Below are 22,331 nucleotides of genomic sequence, written 5' to 3'. Positions count from 1 at the left end.
GTCTCGCCACTTGAACAAAGGCAATTTAACGGTCTAAGCACGTACAATGGAATTCTTAATTATTGCAGCGATTTTCATCTTCTTTAATTAATAAATCCTGTTCCACGATTATTTACAGAGATTCGAATAAGTGTGGGAGAGAATAGGATGCCAAACGATCGCCAAGTAACATTATTATTACACGTACATATGTAATTGGTATTCGGTTAGAAGAGTATTTCTGCATTAGTTATAACGAGTAGCCAACTAATGCCAAGCGTGGCACGCATTCATGGAAGCACAAAGCAGACAGGTAAAGCAGCCGCGCGTTTGTTTCAACCACTGTATTGCGGTCGGTTGGTATCCGCTCACTTCGACCTTTAAAACTTTGCATCGGTAAGACATCAAAGGCCTCTGTTACACTCGTTGCTATTGACACTGTGTACCCGTTTTCCACTATATAAAGGTGAAATTGTGTAATTGTATTCTTCGAGAAAACAAGAGTTTCGTGAAGAAACGAGGTAAATTAACTTAGCCAGTGTTTAAACGCTTTTAACGTGCTTTTATTAGCTTCGTAGAAAATTCATGCAACAAACATCGTTTCTGAACTGTTTTCTGAACACCTATACAAGGATCCTTGTTCCTTAAAAATGTTTCCAATATTATCTTACACGAACGAATCAAGATCGCAAGAAGAACACGTTTTCATATAATCGGAGTCATCGATACTTTTTTTCGATAAAATTTGAAAATAACCTGTAAAGGATTCAGGAATTCAGTTAAATTAAATTAAATTAAACGAAAAAGAAGAAAATGACCTTGTTATTTTTAGAATTTAAACTCTGGAATTAACAAGAAAATATCGTTACTCGTGGAGTTGATGGCTGGAAGATTCGCAAAACGCAGCTCGAATTTATTTCGTCCCATTCGTGTAAATTCGCCGGTGATGAACGATAAATGTTAAAATGTCGGCACGCAGTTTGAAACGCGGGTGTTCAAAAGAAACACGCGCGTCACTGCAACTATGAAAACAAGATCACCAGCCTCATCCTTTCACGCTATATTGTGGAGAATGTTGACGAAAATCGAAGTATAATAAACTAAAGCGAGAAGAAATTTTTATTGCTTAAAATTACAATATTAAAACCTCGATATCAATCTTTCGTTCAAAATCTTTCAAGCTGCAGATGCATCTTTTAATTTTCATGTAAGATTAATTTTCAACTTACTTTCAGCTCTTTGGAAAGTATTTTTTATGGATTATCTCAAGTAGATTTATTTATTTTTCCTGATAAAGAAGTCAAGAAGAAAATGAGAAAGATAAAACGTAATAAAAAATGTAACGAAGAAAAATATAAATATAGATATATATATCCAATAAAAAAAAAAGAAAAAGGATTTTCAAAATAATTTAAAATACTAGACAAGGAATTTAATTCAAGGAAATACAAAAAATAAATTATTATCACATATATAAAAATACTTAGTGAGATAAGAGAAATTCGATATAAGATCAATAGGGATCTGGTCGTTTGGTATTTAACAGAATCGATTAGTGAGAGGATATCGACATCGCGAATCGTTTCCACTGGCAGATGTGTATAAATGTTTAACGGCGACCTCGTATTTCCAGTTTTCTCGTAAACAGAGCCGACGAGACCGAGGTAACGATAAATTACCTTTTAAGCAACAGCGATAACAAGTGGATGCGGTACGTGTTCCTTCTGTTATCTGAACCGTATTAGAAAAATACAGAGTTCCGTTTCCCCGAGAAACGGGGCAATAAAACGTGGAAAGCGGGCAATCGTGGATAGATTAATAGCTCATACGAAAAGTTATCGTCGACTGATTATACCGTGTTGAAGACGAGCTGTAAATGGAACGACAGTGTCAGCCTTGTATCTTCGCGGCGCGACCCTCATATATTCAACGATAAAAATATCTCCGCGCGATTTTTTACAATCGCTCGGAATAACTGAAGAGTATCTTTCAGATAGGATGGAAAAAGGAAGGGCGATGGTCTAAAGTCTAAAATCAAATATAAGAAGGAATTGAAAGTTTTAATAAAATGGTATATTTAGAGAGTCACAGTTTTATATAACTTCTGGAACAAATGCAAGAGAATATGATACGGGACAAAGAAAAACAATATTATTTTACAGATACAAATGTGCGCGAGAATTAATTTTCGATTATTCATTTCTTAAAAATCATCCCGCATTCTAATCTACTTGTATTCAATTACCACTACCAAACAGTCAAGAATTAACGCAAGCTCCTCCGATTCAATCTCTCCAAACACGTTTCGTGTGCTCGAGATCATCTTGTCAGTATGTAAAAAGAATATTCTCCCGTGTAAATTTAGCCTAACATCCTGCCCAACCAAACAGTAAGTGATCCTTAGTCTTTGGAAAAAAATTTTCTACAAAAAAAAAAAAAAGAAAAAGAAGAAGACGGTTCGCTATAAATCCATCGTCGTTCCCCCCGCGTGTACGCGTGTCTACGTCTGAAATGGAGCGCATGAGAAGTTTACGTTCACGATCTGTGAAACTGCTGCCGTTGGAAACGGATGCCGTGGTCGTCGGCGCGGACACGTCACGCGGAACACGTGTTTATGCTTTCTCGAGTGTCGCCCCACGCAAGAAATTAGGGATCGGTGAAGGATGGAGAAGAGGAGCGGAAGCGGGTGCGAGCGAGAGAGGGAAAATGAGGGCGGCACCCCGCTTGTCGAGCTTCCAGTTTGATCGATTCGCCAGACGTGTCCCGATCTCTGACGGCTTTCTTGTGTCCGCTTTAAACGAGGAATTAGCTTTCGTTTAAAAGGGGGAACGTTTTTTCTTCCTTCTTCTTCTTCTTCTTCTTCTCTTTCAAGATTCTTTCAACGAACAAACTCTGTTGCAGAGCGCGTTGCGGACGTTGGACGAGGAGAAAATGAAAAATCGAAGGATTCATTTACAACAACGAAATGTCGTTGAAAAATGGCGAATCATTGAGAAAATGATACCTTCTTCCATCTTCGTCGTCGAATGAATAGGAAATCCGAATTGGAAACCGTACATCGTATTACGTCCATATAATAGAATAGATAGATAGAATTTAATACGTATTATCTTAATACCAGGCTCTATTTTAGGTTGAAATACGCAATTAATGGAGGCAGATGCAATTGCAGAGAGGCATCGAGTTTGCGAAGTGAATCGGGATCAGAGGCGGAGGCGGCGGCGATCGGGACGCGATAAAACGTTGAATAAAAGAACAATTATTACGCTATCTGATTCCATTGTATGCAAATAAGAATATAAATGCGGACTAATTTCACGTCTGACACCTACAGCAAGGGACAACGGGAGCGAGCACCGGGAAAGAGTCCATCTTGCCGCTTCTATTCATGCAGTAAAAGCCCATTATCGCGCGGACCTGCGAGAGAAATAAGAACAGGAAAGGGTGTGGAGGGGGCGCTTGGTCCTCTTAACGTCCTCTTCGTTTTCCTTTTTTTTTTTGCCCTCCCCCTTCTTTGTCTTCTTCCTCGGTCCCCGCCTTTAATCGCTGGGACAGACCCGTGCCTGGACCAATAACTTTAATTACACAACGACACAGTCTCTCTCTCTCTCTCTCTCTCTCTCTCCCAATGCAATTACGATTATTCATCATCGAGAAATACATTATGACGAATCGTGCTACCGTGTGCGCTCGCAATGAAATCTTGCGGAGAATCTTGGGGCGTCTGTTGGGAAAAGAGCGGCGACGATTCACTCGCCGAGAGTTTAAGGGAAATTAAATTAGCAGACGTATTAAGGGGGAATGGAATTAGCGAGGGGGCCGGTTGAGTTGTGCCGCGGGATAATTAGTTGTATAATTACATTGCGATTCGTCCGTTACCGGATTATGAGAATTCGATGAATGGAAGAACGAAGGAATGGAGCGTTCCCGTTGTTGAAGGAGGAAATTCGATGAAGAATGTAAATCAAGAATGAGGAAGGATCTATGGGATATCTGTCTTGAGTATTCGATGAACGGGAGAGCAGAAATAGCGTTGTTGCAACGAGGAAATTCGATGAAGAATGTAAATTAGAAACGAAGATCCGTTGGAAAATTGTATTGTCATTCTATTCGAGAAGAATAGTGTTCCTCCCTGAAATCTCGCTTCGCTATTAATTTATGCATCTTCAAATATTTCCAATACCTGTTACAAATATTAAGCAAGCTCGAATCGGGAGATTCGATTCCCATCGGCAATTTCAAATTTCTCCACCTTGGATGCGAGAGATCAGAGGAAGGGATCAAATTTTTGTTCCGCGAAAAAGACGTGGATAACAACAAGCAACGTATTCGAAGCATAGAAAAGCAAAATTTTTATTTCCATCATCCGCTTCCATCATCCGTCCAACCACGCCGTGTACGTATCTACGGGACGAACGAAAAAGAGAATCATGCTGGGGAAAAAAAAAAACAAGAAAAGAGAGGGAGGAGGGAGTTGGAGGAAAACAACTGCACTGAGAGGTCTTTCGAATTTCTCTTTCACACTTGTCAATCCTCGAAACGCACTATCTCGGCGCAGCCATCAATCTCGAAACGTCCCCGGGCCGGCAGCTACGCCCCGAACGACATAAATCCAATTTCCAGCGTTCCAACCTAGGCATTCTATTTACAAACTATTCCGGGATACGCGCACCTGACCGAGCACCGACCGATGCAGGGTGAATTTTCACCGCGTCCTTTTTCTTCGACACCCCGCGAAATTCGATAAACTTTCTTGCTACTTAAATAGAATTGACCGAATCGCGGCCATTTCCGGACCATCCAGCTGCGAGAGGTTTATTTAGAAGGCGTTTTGCGTTAATTATTCAAATGGATTCTAGAGGAGGGAGGGGGGGGAGGTCTCGATAAATTGCTCTTTTCTCTCCGTTCTCTCCGTTCCGCGCAACCTGGCGCGCTTTTTTTTCGAGGGACGAAATGATTCTTGAGGGAGGAGGAAGAAATTATTTTGTTGGAAAATTAGAATATTTTTAGCGAATGTTCGAATTAATTTTCGATTATCGTTAATTTCGAACGAATTTTGCGAAATTTGTTGAATTATGTAGAAGATGATTTTTCTATTTTATTCAAAATAATGTAATGGAAAAATATAAAAATATTTCCAGCCGTTTCTTCTAACGAAGCATCTATTCGTTAAATATTTAATTTTCATTTGCAACACCAGACGATCTTTTAATTAATTAAAAGCAATAAAGCGTACAAATGATTTTTTTATTCCATTGTGGGGAAATCGTAAAGTGTTATCTTTCTCACCATCTCGATCGAACCGTCCAATTTATTCTTCCATTTGTCCATCGCCTAATGGAAGATGTTCCTTAGATAGAAACAGATGTCTCGTTCCCCAAGAATCCAACTCTTTCTCTCGTCAAATCCTCGAACTTCTCGAGCTCCTCATTTACTTTCACGCGTTATCTCGACAGCGGCGATCACAAAAAAACTTCCTTCTATCGCGTATCCTGTTACCGTTGAAATCCCACCAAGGGGATATACAGCGTAATAACACTTCCGTGAACCGTGTGGAATTAACGTATAATAAAGAAATGCTCGATGCTCTTTGGGAAAAAGCTCGTCGAGATATCAACGAATTAAAAAAAAAGAAAAGAAAAGAAAGAAAAGAGAAGGAAGAGATAAAGAAACACTTGGACATTGGATCGACATTGCGTTGTCGTGGATTATTGAAATGTTCTTTGAAGTAAGAACGACGCGTTGAAATGACGCGTAGAATTTCCGGCATTAATTCCGTTCGTCGCTTGCGAGAGAATCGACATTTCTCGAACGAGGCGCAGCTCGAAAAGTCGGGAAAATCTCGTTCCATTCGAAGTTGTGGCAAATAATATAGTATTACACCGCTGGAATACCGGATGTTGAAGCACGATACGGAAGAATCGCGCAACTCTGGCAAAAGTTCCGTATTCGAGAGCCCGTAGTAACCCAATTCCTTGTTCGACAACAGCTATCATATCATAGCTTTTGTGCGAGATCGATTAATTTTACGAGTTGAAAATTGAAGATTTGGGAATGATATTGGTTATAGCTTAATTTATAATAACTATAAGACTTTCTTCTCTTTTCATAATCGTATAAAAGTATTTTTTATAGAGAAATCTAAGAATCTTTAATATCTTTTCAATATCCTTCCCGATAAATCATCTTCGTAGTAAAATTCGAAGGATCGAACAAGTGAAAATCCACATGTGAAATGAATTTATTATTTAAAAATAAGGGAACATATTTTTATCATTCTAACAAGGTGAAGAGAAGACAGAGTAATCTGAAAGAAAAATTGACTGGGGTTAGCCTGTCAAGTACAGAGTCGTTATCGTGCTCGTCGTTTAAACACACTGGTGGATCCCTGTTCCAGGGTGGAAACGAGAAGCGTTTTTCAGCCAGGATAATCGTAGTCTCGCGTAGGTTGCAACGGCCTCCGATTAAAAATTGATCGACCATTCGATGGTTATTCATCAGGGCCAGTTTTCAGCGGCGCGCATCTGGCCGATCGCTGTGAAAGCTTTCTTTGGAAGCGTTATCTTTTATTCGAGCTATCGGTTAAAATTTATCACTTTTCGCGTGCCCCTCCACTTCTGTTTGATCAACCCAAGCCGAAACGGAAATAATTCAAGCCGAATTCTCGATGAATCACTCGTGAAATTTTCTGTGTTTGATCTTATCACATCGGGGGAATACAAGAATTCTGGCATTCTAATGGCATTTGTTCGTACATATATTCCATTTATATGTAAAATTTAATCATAATTATCGTCGCGCAAGTTCTAGCACATGCACACCATTCATTTTGAAAGTAATGATTCTTTCGTTTCGAGGCATTTGTGCATCGATCGAACAATTTTTTTATAAAATAATACAATCTCATTCTTTGCTATAAGATGTTAAAGGATATATTGTTAATTAGAATTTTATTGTAATTTTCAAGTAAATGCAAGACAAAATTTAATTATTATTAAAATTTGATTATCAAAATTATCTTTCATTCGCTTATTAATATTGTATCAAGAAAAATCTTCACTTTTATTCTTCATATTTCTATTCCATTCCCGAGAAAATTACATTAGTATTGACAATTTTTATGCAATTATAATTTTCAAGCCAAGAATTACTTCGATAGATTTGAACAAGACCTTGTACATACCCAGTGATTTTTTAACTCGAGACAAAATAAATCATATAGAACGAGAGACTCGACCACGAACGCTTGGCGAGTATGCATGGACATTTTAAAGAATTTATTAGGAGGACCAATAAACGATTCGAGCTCGCCGAATTAAGATGTAATTTAGTGGCGTGGCTCGGTCCTCGTTTTTATTAAAAGATAAACACCATGTTGAATCGAAAAGAGATGACTCTTTCCGTGTTCTTACGTCGATCGTTAAAAGGCTTACTTTATGCTGATTAACCATCGGGACACGGATCTGGGAGAGGCGGGGTACCGTGCATAAATACACGGGCTTTTTGCTTGTATGAATATGCATGAATATTAATGAAACCGCTTCGACACTGGTATCTTCGACTGCGTTCTCGAAATGTCACTCTTTCAACGATTGATTGGCAATTGAAATTGCTCATCATTTCGTTGTGTCGATCGTAATTTTTACTTTTCTCGTCGATATTGTTTAAGCAAAATTGTTTAAGAAATGACTAGGTAATATCAGCTAAGGTATTAAATAATTTAGGTTTGAGAAGATCTTTCTTCTTTTGCAAGTAGGTAACATTTTTAAAAATAATGCATTTTAATGCAATTCATGTTTTATTTGTCCACATTGTACTTGTATAAATGAGAGAAAAGGAAAGAGGAAGTTTTTGAATTTTGTAATTGAGACGATATTATTCATTTTTTCTAATATTTTTATATTTGAAATTTTTGCCTGTGTATCGTGATAGTTGTAAAGAATATATGTTTTTTTCGTCTTTTCTTTTTCTTTTATTTGATAAGATGGATGGTTAAGGAAGTAAAATTGTAAATTATAAATTCTTACAGGGGATAATTGGGAAAAGATTGGACTCATAACAAATCATTTTATTTCACAGGTTGATCGTTTTCTTCTTCGAATTTTCACCGTTCGTTATATTTCCCCGCGAATCTCCAATAAGCTTCTTCTTCGAACAATTCGGAAACCAAAATTTACATAAAACGTGATAATATTTTACTCGATCCCAAAAATTCGGAATTATTTTCCAATCGCAACCATTGAAACCACAGCATCCTTGAGAGCTCATTTTGGAACGGAACAAGTCCCAGATCAATAAAGTCGGGCTATTTCGATCGCATCTAAAATTCCACGGATAATCTTCACCCACGCGCTACTTCAATTTCATACAAATATTTAATTTATTTCAATAGAACTCTTTTCTATCTTAAACAAATTTTAAAGTTATATTTTAAAATTATGGAAAATTATAAGAGTTTAATAATTTTTCATCGTTAATCGAGTATCTATCATCCGCCCATGATTAGAGAGATCGCACTTACATTTCTATATCGTCGTTTAAACAAATATTTAACTTGTTTAAACAGAACCAATAATACAATTTCTCATCCTCGAGTAACTCATTCAAGTAATTCGTTGAAAAATTCAAAGTTTCACAACTTCGTTGTGAAAATGTATCCACTCGAATCAAAATTTTAATATATCTTGAACAAATTTTAACGTTAAATTACGGAAAATTATAAAAGTTTAATAATTTCACACCGTTACTCGAGTATCTATTATCCAACCACCCAATTCGATGATTAGAGATTGCACTTACATTTCTATATTCGTCGTTTAAAATTTCTTTCTCCAACTCCCCGAGGAATAATTTCCTTTCGTTCTCGCTTTTTTTTTTTTCCAACCCCGCAAATAAATCTGCCTCGACCAGCGACACGATTTCCCGAATCCCACCGGTCCTCCTGGAAACATTACATCTTACATCACGAGCGAAGGAGAACGGAACCACGGTCCCAGGACAAGGAGGTGGAACTTTGAGCGGTCTAATTTCTCGATAGTCGATGGCTGCGCCCTTTCCAACACGACTTTCGACCCTTCCAACCCAACTTTACTCTCCGTTACATCATCCTGAGTAAAGTAGAGCGTCGAATTCCAAGGTAAAAAGAAAAATCTATTCGCCATGAAAATAATCACGGCGTAATTCTCGATCTCGTATGTATATGTGTATATGTTGCTTTTAAATTCTAGGAAGACAATGGTGTATCGAGTGATTTCAATGAACGCGCGTATTTGGCGGTGAACAGCGCGGGAACGGTATTTATAAACATTTCCCCCGGCCAATTCGTGGAACACTTTCTCGTTCGCGAAATGTCAACATTTGCCGGCGACGTAGTTTATAAATTGCGCAGTCGAGGAGTTTCGTTCGACGAGTAAGGTAAGCGTTCCTCTTTTAATTCATTTATTAATTAATCGTTAAGAAAACAGGATAATCGTTAAGGATAAAAAACTATCGGTTAAAACAATCGAATTATTTTTATTCGATTATTTTACACATTAGTTCGCGTTATTGGTACTTAGTTCGATAAAAGATAGTGTGATTTTGGTGTATAGTGTTAAAAAAATTAAATCATTAGCGATTCCCCATTTCTTCAAACCAGAATATTTCAATTATAAATTCGACAAACTTTGAAACGTAGCTCTCAACGTTCTTTAAGCCACGATTTCTCTTCGCAAAACCGTCGTTATAGTGAAAAAAGCGACCAGAACAAATAATTGCAGAAAAAAACCGAGAAATTCTAAATCAGTTCTCCACAATTTCCCAGTAAATCGAAGAATCTACGTCGAACGAAGGAAAAATCAGAAGAAGGATGCTGTCCGAGATCGAGGAATTGGACGCACGCGTGAGAGGGGAAGAGGAGGAGAGAAGAACGGAGCGAAGGTTTAAACAAAGTAGCCGGAAAGGATAATTCGAATCTCGAGGGAGCGATCGGCAAGCAAATCGATCGAGAATCGAATTGTTTCGTCCGTTTTCGCGCATGCACACCTGCCGTTCTTTGATTCGTTCATTCGATGGAACGAGTTAAAGCGATTAGGTCAACGAGGGAAGGGCCCTTTGTTTCCACGCGAACGTTTGGTAAATTTACATCGGTTAACTGGTGATAGATAAAGCGGATCGATTCGTGGTCGAATTGAAAAAACGTCACGCGGGATCGGTCGTTAAGGTAACTGGTTCACCTCGTTACGATGGATTTGCCGCTCTTTGCGCTACGTGGATTATCATACCCGAACGTGATTCCCCCTCGATATCATCTCTTGTTATTAGTGAGTGGATTTAATAAATCGAAGTTCGTCGTTCGTCCGTTCCTGGGACAATTTGTATTGTAAAAAGTTTATTTCTTTACTTTGTGTGGTGATAAATAGAAGAGACAGGATTGTGAAAGCGAATTGAGAAGAAGAAAAAGAAGGCTGATAATAAAAGGAAATGATAATTGTAAGTAATCGAAAATATTTTTTTTTTTTTTTAGGAAAATGAATAGATTTGATACGTATAAGTATTTATATTTTAAATTCGGATATTCACTTGTGATATATAAAAGGATATATCGAGGATTTATACGTATCGAATTGTATATCATATTGTTACTATTTAAATTTTAAAGTAAAATACCTTTTAAATCGAGAAAGAAATTAAATCAGTAGTTAGGATTATTCACTCTCCGGCCAATGAATATTTTTTATATCAATAACACAGATAAACCACGATCAAAAATAAATTTCTCGGTGATAAATTATTTTCCAACATTCTTAAATTCTCGTGCTTGTTTGCCTTTCCTCCGTCGAAAGATGTCAGCTTCGTTTCAACCATCGATAAATCATCGTTTTCGAAACTCAAAGGCTCGACAAGTTTGATTTTTAATCGACGATTTTCGCGGTCAAGAACGTCATTCGTAAAATTAACGTTTACTTAAAAAAAAAAAAAAAAAAAAAAAAAAAAGAAAAAAGAAAAAAGGGAAGAGAGAGAGGAAGAGAGAGGGAAGAGGAAAAAAAGAAAAATGAATCGATGAAGTGACCGCTATTTGCCTTTCAGATTAATGGAGATTGCGCGAACGTTATCAAAGCACCGAACCAGCTTTCACTGTCGAACGTGGTAAATTTATAACGGATCACAGGAAATTCCTTTTAAGCCTCCAACCTCCGAGATCGTTTAAGAATCCCGCGCCGGATTTCGCGCCGGTGGAATAGTTAAACACCTCGTTTTGCGTTATCTTTTTGAAATCCATCGCCACATAAATCGATAATCGTTTTATTTTATTAAATTGCTTGCTTTTATCTCGAATCGTTCGAGAGTCTACTCTACCCATTTGCGACAGCTAAAATGAAGTTTAAAGGAAATGAAAGGGAGTCGAACAAAAGACGATCGTGAAAAAGATTGAAAAAGAGAATAACGAAGATCTTTGATTGAAGAAGAAATCGAGATAACTTTTGTGTAATAAGAAAAGGAAAAAAAAGAAGATGGAAATTTGAATTTTTTCGTTCTATCGTTCAATCTTTATGCAAATTCGTTAAAAGGTTGAAAGTTAAGTAAAAAAAATTTTTTTTTACCAATTAAATTTTACAACACGATATTTTAATCGATTACATGGACGACTATACGTATTTCTTAATCAATAATAATTTTACAACCATTCGTAAAAGTTATATTTAAAAAGTTTTTTATTTTTTTGGTGAAATGTTAACGAACACTTTTTCATTTTTAATGAAACTTTATGAGCGCGTGCAGCATAATGGGTTATACATGAAGCAATTTTCTTTCGCCGAAATATCACTTTAAAGAGGTGAAATCAACGCTCAAAGTTTCAGTATGATTTCCGCTTTTTAAATATAACTTTGTAATGGAGCGAGATAGAGCGAAATTTTAAATTACGAAATGTCCATAATTTAGCGTTCTAACGTTAAAAAATACCGAAACTTCGATTTCGTGTCCTCGAGGAAATTTCCAGTCGAAAAAAAAAAAAAAAAAAGAATTACATTTTACATATTTCATTAAAAACCAGACTTTTTTTTTAAGTTAGATAAATTTCTCTTTACTTTCGCGACCTTTTCTCTACGTTACGTGGCTTTATTTAAAATAACGGTAACAGTTTTTCCAAATTAAATTTCCAACGTAAGATCAAAGATCTGAAGAAACTCGTAGAAATCAAACAATTTGATAAAATTGAACGTGAAGAAACAGAAGAATCCGTGTCGTCGGTAACAAACAAATACAGAAGAAAATTTCTCGATTCCTCTTTACGAATTGCGCTTCTCTCACTTTAATTTGCCGATCATATTTATAAAAATCGGGTAATAAAAAAAAAAAAACCAACAAACTAACTGCAATTTCGAGCTACGAGTATTTCGAGGCCGACCCTATATTCTTATTTAACATTCCACTCTCGCCTCCTCTCGGCCAAGAATAAATTAGTCGCTCGAGATTGCCCCGTTCGAATCTCCGCGCGCAAAATTCGATTTAATTACTGGCGGCCAGAACCCGCGAGTTCGTCATTAATTACCGGGGGCGATCGTTAAGTAACGCGAGTCCTCCTGGCTGTCGGGGAATAAAAAAGGGGTGGCGGCCAAATGGTGCCATAAAGCGGGCGCTCGGTTTTAACGAATAGCGCATTAAGCGGCGCACACCATCCAATTTTTACGATCGCCGCAGAAAAATCGGTCACAGAAACGAAACGCCGCGTTTGTAAATAATCAACCTGGCTAATGCGTTTTATCGCGACGGCCCAACCCTTCTCGCGAAACCGTGAAACCGAGCTTTTAATACGCGCGGCGCGTACGCGTAAATTGGAGAAGCGTTATCGCTTTTTATCGATCCGAGGAGTTTCTTTCGATGTATCTCGTCCTTGGTCGTCTGAAATTATCTGTTGCTTGTTTCCATTTTTTGGATTCAGTTTTCGTTTTTAGAAAATCAATCATCGAGTTTATAGAAAAAGAGATCGTTGGATCGTAAGAGATTTTTAGGAATTGTTAAATAGGTTTTTCTTGTCCTGTTTCAATCAAATCTCTAGATCTGGATATACATTTTTGGCTCGTGTTTGTGATATACGAGGAAATTTCTCGATAATTTTTAAAAAATTTGTAGAAAGTTTGTAGGAAGTTTCAAAGTTTGGTCAGTAATTTAGTAAGTTGAAAATTTATTAAGGATTCGATGATTGGTTAAATTTAATAAAAAAGTTTTATCAATAATTCAATGATTGACAATTGGGTAAAAGAGGTAGCTTACTGCTACGATTAAATTTAATACGAGTAAGATAATCTAATCGAGGAAATGGTAGAAAACGATTGGATTATATAATAAATTTAAACAGACTCAAGTATTAGTATTTTTTCAAAATTAAAATTCGACGTTTCAATAAGATATCAATAGATATTTTCGATTGAGATGGCGTTGTAAATTATTTAAAAAGTTTATAAAAATATCTGATTCTTTTTCATATTCCTATCAATTGAATATATTGAATTATAAATAGCTATTAAGTAGCATAAAATATGTATCTGTTCAATCGAATTTTCGAAAGATTATTGTGCCATCTCCTTAATATTACCATTTCCTTAATATACCCTTAGATTTTCCAAAATCCAAGATAATTGAAAATATACATTAAATCACAGGTATCGAGTACAGCCCAAAATCTACATACATTCGAATTTCAAATTTCAAAATCAAGAGACACCTTAACGTCGCTTATTTCATCCTGAACAAAAGATCAAAAATCAAAGAGAGAGAGAGAGAGAGAGAGAGAGAGAAGCAAAAACTCAAAAAATTCCACGCGGAAGAAGATAGAAAGAAGATCATTACGAACGAAAATCAACCACATGGACGCACAGCCAGCTGTCATCGTTGGACATCGACTCCGTTTCTTTAACCCGTCGCGAGAGCATATGGCTGGTTGAGAGAAAGAGAGAATTATACAGAGACACGGCCGAGACGACCGAGCGAACAAGATGATCGGGAATGAAAAAGGTGCTGCGAGGCGTCGGTGGTTTTGTTGGTGCCAGAAAGGAGATCCCCCGCTGAGAATCGCGCTCAAAGAAACCGACTGCGTCGGCCTTTCCTGGCCCCTCCCTCTCCCTCCTTTCCTTCGTCTGACCAGCTGTCCATAAATCTTCGGCCCTAGACAAAAGCAGGAAAAAAATGAAGGGCATCAATTAAAGGCGGCGACTCAGGCCGGACTGATGACGCTTGAAAATTCGCCGATCGAAAGGGCGTAGCGCACCCTTTGGCGCCTCGCGGGCATAACAGCGATCGTTGGAGAATGACGCGCACGTGTCTTCTCAATCCACTGGAACAGTTGTATATCATTTTAATTACCGTGTTGAATTTTTATCGAACCAATACTTCTTTCTTTACTCAGCTCGTCTGGTCTCCCTTGCTTATATTTCTTTTTTCTTTTTTTTACCCTTTGGCAGGTAAAGTGAGTAAGTTGTAAAGAAGAAGAAAAAAAAGGGGACATCGAATTTGAGTATGAAAGAAATTTGAAAGAAACGAAATTGATTTAGGGATGGAGTAAGGAATTACGATCGAGGAAATTTGAAATATGAAACGATAGTGGATTGAATTATTTTGTACATTTGTCGAAAATATCGGAGGAAATGTTTATTAAAATTGAAAGCAAACTAATTTTTACGATCCGACTTACGCGAGTATCAATCATTTCGATGAAGTTTATTTAAATATGGAGAATGAAATTAAAATTTAAACAAATATATATATGTATAAATAGTAGTATAAAATAATAGTCGGCAAAGAGCCGAATAAATAAATTGGAAATAAAATTTTTTTTTTATATCGTTTACCGTTTACTTCGTAATTAAAGTCTAAATAAAATATGAAATATGAAATTTACATAAACATTCCATTTCTGCAGATTGAAATCATTTAAAAATAACACTCGTGGATATATCGTATCCACGATTGACGAATATTTTTAGATATTCCACGTTAAATCGTGGAAATCGATCGACCTAATAATGCCATTTTCATTCGTGATTAACGCAATTTTCCTTGCAGGGAGAAAGGGATATCGTGACACGGCCATCTTCACTTTAAAAAGCGGAATTCATTACACCGGTAATTGAAAATCGCGATAAACGGGGTTGATCAACTTTCCAGCGAAACGCAACACAGAATCGAGAGCTTTATCCTCTATTAAAATCCTTTCGAGAATTAAACGATCGTTCGATCTCAGTGATTTCAGTTCCAGTTTATACCAGGATTTATATATATAAGAATTTCGTGCAAGAGATAAGATAATTCATCGTTTGAAAATGATTTCAAATGTAATGATTCTCGTCGGGTTCATCAACCGGCTTACTTCGTATCGAGAGAGGCGGGTCGTTGAAAAGAGGAAGGAAAAAAAGAATCGACGGTTTCGATGGCCGTCCATTTACTTTTAAAAAAGTACATTGACTCGTTTTTAACGGAACTTGAAAGGGTTCCATTGAAATACGATCCCATTGTGTTGTCGCGATTCGCGGATGCTCAGGCGGTCTCGTTTCGTTTGGAAGAAAAGGCCACCGCGAAAATATCCTTCCTTCGCTGTGCTCGTGAAAAAATGATCGAGCATTAACGCTGCCACCTTCCACGAAGTTCACCCTCCTCCTTTTGTTCCTTCAATTTAATTTAATCCAAGGGACGATATCAAGATGATACACACGTCAGCATATGGAATTATATTTTACAATACGAGAAAATAATATGCATATAAAAGATAAGTATTTTTCTATTTTTCTATTGCACTGTAGAATACAATTTTAAATTCTGAAATATTTTACACAGAACATGTACATCTTGCCAAGATACGATCGTCTCGTTGAAAGGATTTCTCGGAGTTTTAAAATTTTATCTAAAAAAAATTCCACATCATTCGATATCTCGAAAAATTATCGCCTGATAGTTTTCATTCATTCGGTGTATAATTAATAAAAACAATTGGAAAGTTTTCGAGTGTAAGAAGATATACGCCTTAAATAGATCCAGATTGCTGATGAAGGGTTAATCTTGGACGATGCAACACGATCCGTCCATCGGTCGAAAAATTCCTGTAGGGTCTGACGAATTCTGTTTTCGAATCCCGATCTAATCAGATGGTAATAGCACCTGCGAAGCCAAGAGTCCAACCACCTGGACTCGATCTACCGCGTGCGATGATTAATAATTTCTGTCTGGCGAGGATAAGAGCGGAATCGCGTGCGCCTAATTCGTAGGCGGGAGTTTTTGAGTTATTGGCCTTTGTGCCCTTTGTCCATCGGAATGGGGACACTCGATCAAACGTGGTAATACAAACGGAGATCGTTCCGTTCGCCGCGCTTGAAAACGCGGCTACGGCGTGAAGTGGAAAAATGAGGCAGTTTCTCTTTACTGGTAAGCGTAATCGGGCGTGTGATTGCCAGACAATGGTCATTCTTTCGTATGAAAAATATAGATATACACTCGATATCGTTTCTCTTATAGAATAAGAGAGATATCTCTTTTTTTTTTTTTTTTTTTTTTAAGATCGAATCATTACTTGAAAATAAACGTTCGAGGAACTATAACATTATACCAAATCAAGCTTTAATTACATATTTTTGTAAAGATAAAATTGTAGAGATTTTCTAGCCAAAATTCAAATGAAATATTAATTACATACAACAATCTAATAGAACATTCCATGCTTTTATTTTAAAGATGTCGGCGGAACGTGAGGAACGTAGGATCAAAGAAAAATCGGGGACACGGGTGGAAGAAGTTGGACATTGTCGACAGGAAAATCCACTAGGCATAGGTTGGCGAATTGGGAAAACATGTCACCCCATAAGCCCAATCTTATTTCACTCGTGCGCTCTGTCTCGGTCGGGAACAGCCGCGCCTGTAAACATTCGACAGAGACAAAGGAGGAACTAAAACGTGGCGGAACGATTCCGTTTTAACGGTGAATTTATAGCGGCGCGTGATTTTCGCCTCGAGAAGATTTCCACGGGCTTCCTCTCCTTTTTCTTCCCTCGAATCCGCTGTCCCGCAACCGTGAAAATACTTCTTCCCTTCGATAACGCTTCGGAAACGAGAATCGAAACGAGATCGCAATGGTGAGTACGTATGCGCGTTATAAAGAAATAGCGTAATTTCTTCTTTCACTCCCCTCCAAATTTTCCGTGTGTTCCAGTATGTAAAGGAAAGCAAGAGAATAAATCGAGGGACGAAACGGAGGAAAAGAAAAATAGAAAAGGAGATCGTATCGTAAAAGGAAAGGTGGCGAGGAGAAAGAACGATGTGGAAGAGAGGACGTTTAGAAAGAAAGAAAAAGAGGGAAAGGAGGGTTAACGAAAGTAAAAAGAGATGGCAAAAGAATAAAGAAGTCGAGATTCCGCATCGTAAAAAAAAAAAAAAAAAAAAAAAAAGGCTTGTAAACAACATGGAGAAGGGGTGGAACGATGTGGGAAAGGGTGAAAAAACCAAAGCAAAGAGAAGAAGAAGAAAGAAAGAGGAGGCGAGAAAGAAGAAGTCGAAAAGGTTAGGCGACGTACGAGTTAACGGGAGCAGCAACGTGCGTGAATCTGCGTGCACATGCACACTTGCGAAGAGGTGGGGCCATGAATGTTGGCACAAGGGGTGGCAAGCTCGTGCCACGCACGAACACACGGTTGCCAGTAAGCGTTGGTCGCGAGCATGCACTCGCGCCTGCATGTATACGTGTCCTCTCTAAGAGCTACCCCTCAAGTGAGATATGGATCTTCCAGCTCGTTGAACATACAGAACAGAACGTTACGTTACGTTACGCGCGGTGGGAAGGGGTTGCCAGTGAATGTAAACCGCAATACCGCCCCGCGGCGTCCACTCGACGTGTACTATTGATACGAACCACCTATCTCCGCTCTGCCTCTGTCTTCCTCCTCGCCTTTCCGCCGTGTCGTCGAATCGTCAACGTGGCGCGTCCACCTTTTACACGGAGTTGTTGTTCTGAACCTTGCGTTCAACAGCCTGAGCTCGTCGCTGAACAATCGTTCGTGTCGACGTGTATTTATAACGCGTTTTCCATCGTGTTTCTCTTTTCATTTAGAAGGATCGTTGGGAATGAAATATATTTATAATTTTATTCCGACGAAACGAAAAGTCGCAAGAGATGTTTCTGTAAGAAGAAGAGAGAAAAGAAACGTAAAGAAGTTAATTCGCTCGTATTTCTCATTATCAATTCTCGAAGACGAGCAAACGGTTAGATAACAACGAAACTGATTAAGATAGTGGCGTTTGCAAACGATAAACAGTAATTGTCCGTCAATAACGGAGACCGTGCACGGTTATATGCATAATCGTATACCACTCTGTGCATCTCTACGTATAACAATAATAGGATGTTAGGTTACGTCACGCGTAATGGTTAGAGGGTTACCCGAGTGAATGTAAACCGCAACGCTACCCCCATGACGTTCATGCGACATTACTATTAATACGATGCAACGTCCCATTCGCTTTTCCAACGTGAAATCGAACGAGCCGCGGTTCTCTCATCGACGAAATTTACGCGTTATCTTAAGACGAGTTCACGATTTTGCATGGTGGATCGTTTTTATCATTAAATATAAATTGAGCAAATAGAGCTAAATTTAATTAGAGATTATCCTCTAATCGAAGAGAATTTGCTTAGAAGCTTGTAGATTAAGAAACGAATTAAAAACATGGCAAAATATGGTAAAGAGAAATAAATTGAACATCCATGGCTAGTCCTCCAAAAAATTCCTCCTATTCCATTCGAAATTTCGAAAATCAACGGAATAAGGTCGGCCTTTGAACCGTTGCAAATACTTCATTCACCGTCAGGTCGAATCATCCTTAATGCACATCCGAAGTTGCGAAAGTCTAGATCCGTCTTCAAACGTCCCACGATCTCGTGGAGAAAAGAAAGAAAGGGGTGGAAAAAAGAAAATGATTTAGCATTGTCCGCGAGAAGGAATTCTTGGCAAAGTCGTTCCATTCAAGATTCCAGTTCAGGGATATCGAGGGAATTCGATGAAATTAATAGCAACCGGCTGTTCTTGAATTATCGTATACTCGAGTGGCGCAACGCAGGGATGAATTAAAGCCCCTCTCCATCCCCTTTAAGCGTCAGACAAAGCCTGAAGTTTAAGCAGGATTCGTCCGGTCTACTGCGATGAATACGGCGATATAAATCAGCTTCGTTATAGAAAGTGCAGCCGGAAACCCGCCTCTAAAAGAGAATACTCGTAATACATAATACAGTAGTCGAATATAGTAGCTTTCGCGCTTCCCTCGCGATGATTTCAATTAATTCGTGGGCTTGAGTTGACCAAGAGGTTTATATATACGATTCAAAGTTTCCTCGAAGATGGAAATACCATTTGTCAATTAATGTGTCCTTAATTTGAAATGGATACGATTCGGGGATTTATAATGAATATTGAATTTATCAATATCCGAGAAGTAATCGATTTATTATTAAGTAAGTATTATATCAATTTCGATATTGTTGACGCTTTTTATAAATGAATATCGAGCGAAATTATATTTTTGTTTCAGTTTCGTCGCATCGACGGTGCTATACATCGATTTCGATTATTTCTATAACGAGATGTTAAAATCTTCAATCGTTTCGTATTTATTATTATTATCGCGTCATTAACGTATCGGATTTCGTCTCGTTTACGCTGTAATTAGTATATTCGTTGAACCAATGTCTACTCTAATTTTGCGTGAAAATATAAAATTGTGTGGTGCAGAAAGGCAGCGTTGCACGATGTGGAAAAGGGAACGCGGATTATGTAATGTATTTGAAACGTTTATTAGCGATTGAACTATAGATCCATTGAAATTGGCGGCTCATTCACCGGACGCTAATTTTATCAACCAATACCGAAGTTTCGGTTTTCAATATCAAAGTTCTCCACCCTGTTAATTAATGGAATTCGTCTGAAATTTGCTTCGTTTTTTGATCGTTCAAACGAGATAATAACTTTTTCCTAAACTTGTCAAAGATATTTTTATGCGATCTCACTGTTTTTACAAATTTAATGAAAAAAAAAGATGAAATTTATTGGTACACGTAATTCGAAATCTCTAACGAATTTCTTCAGAATGTTTTTGCTATTGCAAAAATCAACGTTTCTACAATTGTATTGCTGTATAATTGTCGATACAAAAAAAGAATTTAAGAATTAGGAGAATTTTAATAACGCAAATGTATACGTATATATAGAGAGAGATCGATATACCGATATAGCTATTGAAATAGAAAGATCTTTGAAACATGCATAAATGCAAATGTATGGAGCACAGTGTACAGAGGTATCTATGGTTCGATAAATACAGTCCTAAAATTGAGGAACTCGATGTAGACAATCATGAATACACGGAATCGGAATCCGACGAATTTAAACCCTATAGAACTCGATACAAGCAAGCTACGGTTCATGAGTTTCTACATTCTGTGAAATCTAGAAATGCTATTCAAGCGGCTGTATGTATATCGTAAGAGCCGAATAATATTACGTAATATTGAATTTACGAATCAGAATTAAATCTATAAAATTTATCCACAATAATTGATACGAAGAAATACAGTTCGTCTAACTTCAAAATAAAAGAATAATAATAATTCGTTTCTTTCAAGAATATTCATATTTGCAACAATTAATAAACTGTCATCAATGTTTTCAGAAATTACAGGATATCATATTGAAACTGGCAACAATATATATCTTATTAATTCTATCCTCAAAAAATTCAATTTTTATTTCCACAATGTAAACAGACGAAAGGAATAATTGAAAAAAATGTTAAAGAGTTAGAAGAATTTCTGGGAACAATCAGAAATGATTTAAATGATAATTTTAAATTCATTATATATATAATTTAATAATATTTTAAAGATTAATAAAATTCGTGATTGAATTAATCAAAAAATTCTTGGTAGGACAATAACAGGGAGAAATATGAATAATCAATTTAAATGACGGATAATGATTAAATGAGGAATCAAATATTTCAAATAAATTTATCATAATCAGTTTCATTTTTAATGTTTTTTTTTTTAATTTTTTTAAATTTAAGATTAAATTTAATTAAAAATTAATTTATTAATAAAATAAATAAGTTAAAAATAGTAAGAGTAAAGAAAATAAATAAAAAAAATCACTTTATTTGCGAAGAAATTTAAGTCTTTGCAACTCGCATCGTGGTCGTCGGGAATAAATGAAATCGGGGATCTGTGCGGGACCGCGATCGGTGAACTCGGTTTTCTTGTAATTCACCACTGAAACGGTTAACCGCGGCAGAACTTGGGGCGGAGCAATTAATCCGATAACGATAACGATGTTACCGATGATGCAGCGGCCGACACAGAGGACCAATCGTTTTACAAACACCGTGATCCTGTTCTAGAAACCGATTCTCCGGATCTATCCGACAGGGAGAAGCCCGTGTGTACGCGTTGCGCAATATGGCTTACCTCGTCTGCGCGACTGTTTATTGTGTCAACCGAAATAAACACCGTCCTCGTGCACAGCAACGAGGAAATAATCTCCAACCTGATCCGCATGATCCAAACTTGATTCACCTCTTGCCTTGCCGTGCTAATACCGTGCATAGCCAATGAGTTGGTTCAGGTTTGGAAGAGAATCTTAACCGTTTTACGTTCTTCGCTTTATTATTATTATTATTATTATTATTTTCATTCCACCAGTCCTAAAAGGTAATATTAAAATAGATCCATAGCAATCTAAATTCGCATGATTTTGACGATTCGATGATTCGTAACGTATGATAAAATAAGTAAGACATTGTATAGGATATAATGATCAACAAGTGCATCGACGAGATTCTACGAACGAAGACGTAGAACCAAGAGGTTTTAACACTGTTCTTTCATCTTCGCCATCCTTCGCAATTCACGCATCCTCGAATTATTGCAAGTGTTATTCGGCGTGTATATAACTCGTCGCATCGCAACGAAACGGTAGTTCGATCACGATCCGGGGAGGGGCGATTCATCGTGGAATAATTTGCATTCCGTGCGCGGGAAAGGGACAAGAAGCCACATTATTAGCCCGGGGTGGAATGGAATTGGCATCGAATTCGGGGAAAAGGAACCGATATTTGGACGCGAGAAAAAGGAACGGTCGGATCAACGTGGAAGAGCGAGGTATAAGAAAGGGATCTCTGGGTGCGGTTTCTTTTCTCCGGGATGATTCCGTAATTAACTTTTTGTTGGCAGAGAGAGAGAGAGAGAGAGCCCTTTCCCCCTGTGGTTCTCCTCTGTTCATTTCTGCTACACGCGGTGTGTACCCACTATGTGTCCACTACTCTGTGTTGGCAGAGAAGGAGAGAGA

The 22,331-nt window shown here is 37.5% G+C and overlaps 2 long non-coding RNA genes across 2 annotated transcripts; both read left to right on the top strand.

Moving 5' to 3' along the window:
- The first annotated feature begins 9,206 nt into the window (after nucleotides 1-9,206).
- LOC147657045 (uncharacterized) lies at nucleotides 9,207-10,752 on the top strand. Its single transcript, XR_015293205.1, has 2 exons — nucleotides 9,207-9,393; nucleotides 9,782-10,752. It is a non-coding gene; the product is annotated as an uncharacterized LOC147657045 (long non-coding RNA).
- Nucleotides 10,753-17,598: 6,846 nt separating this feature from the next.
- LOC147657044 (uncharacterized) lies at nucleotides 17,599-20,616 on the top strand. Its single transcript, XR_015293206.1, has 2 exons — nucleotides 17,599-19,447; nucleotides 19,525-20,616. It is a non-coding gene; the product is annotated as an uncharacterized LOC147657044 (long non-coding RNA).
- The last annotated feature ends 1,715 nt before the right edge of the window (nucleotides 20,617-22,331 follow it).

This window comes from Apis florea, unplaced genomic scaffold, assembly GCF_048593485.1.
Source record: "Apis florea isolate Af1SG1 unplaced genomic scaffold, ASM4859348v1 contig_3326_pilon, whole genome shotgun sequence".
In the NCBI taxonomy this organism is placed as follows: Eukaryota; Metazoa; Arthropoda; class Insecta; order Hymenoptera; family Apidae; genus Apis; species Apis florea.
The sequence above is the reverse complement of the archived record's forward strand: the minus strand, read 5'-3'. Positions and strand labels throughout refer to the sequence as shown.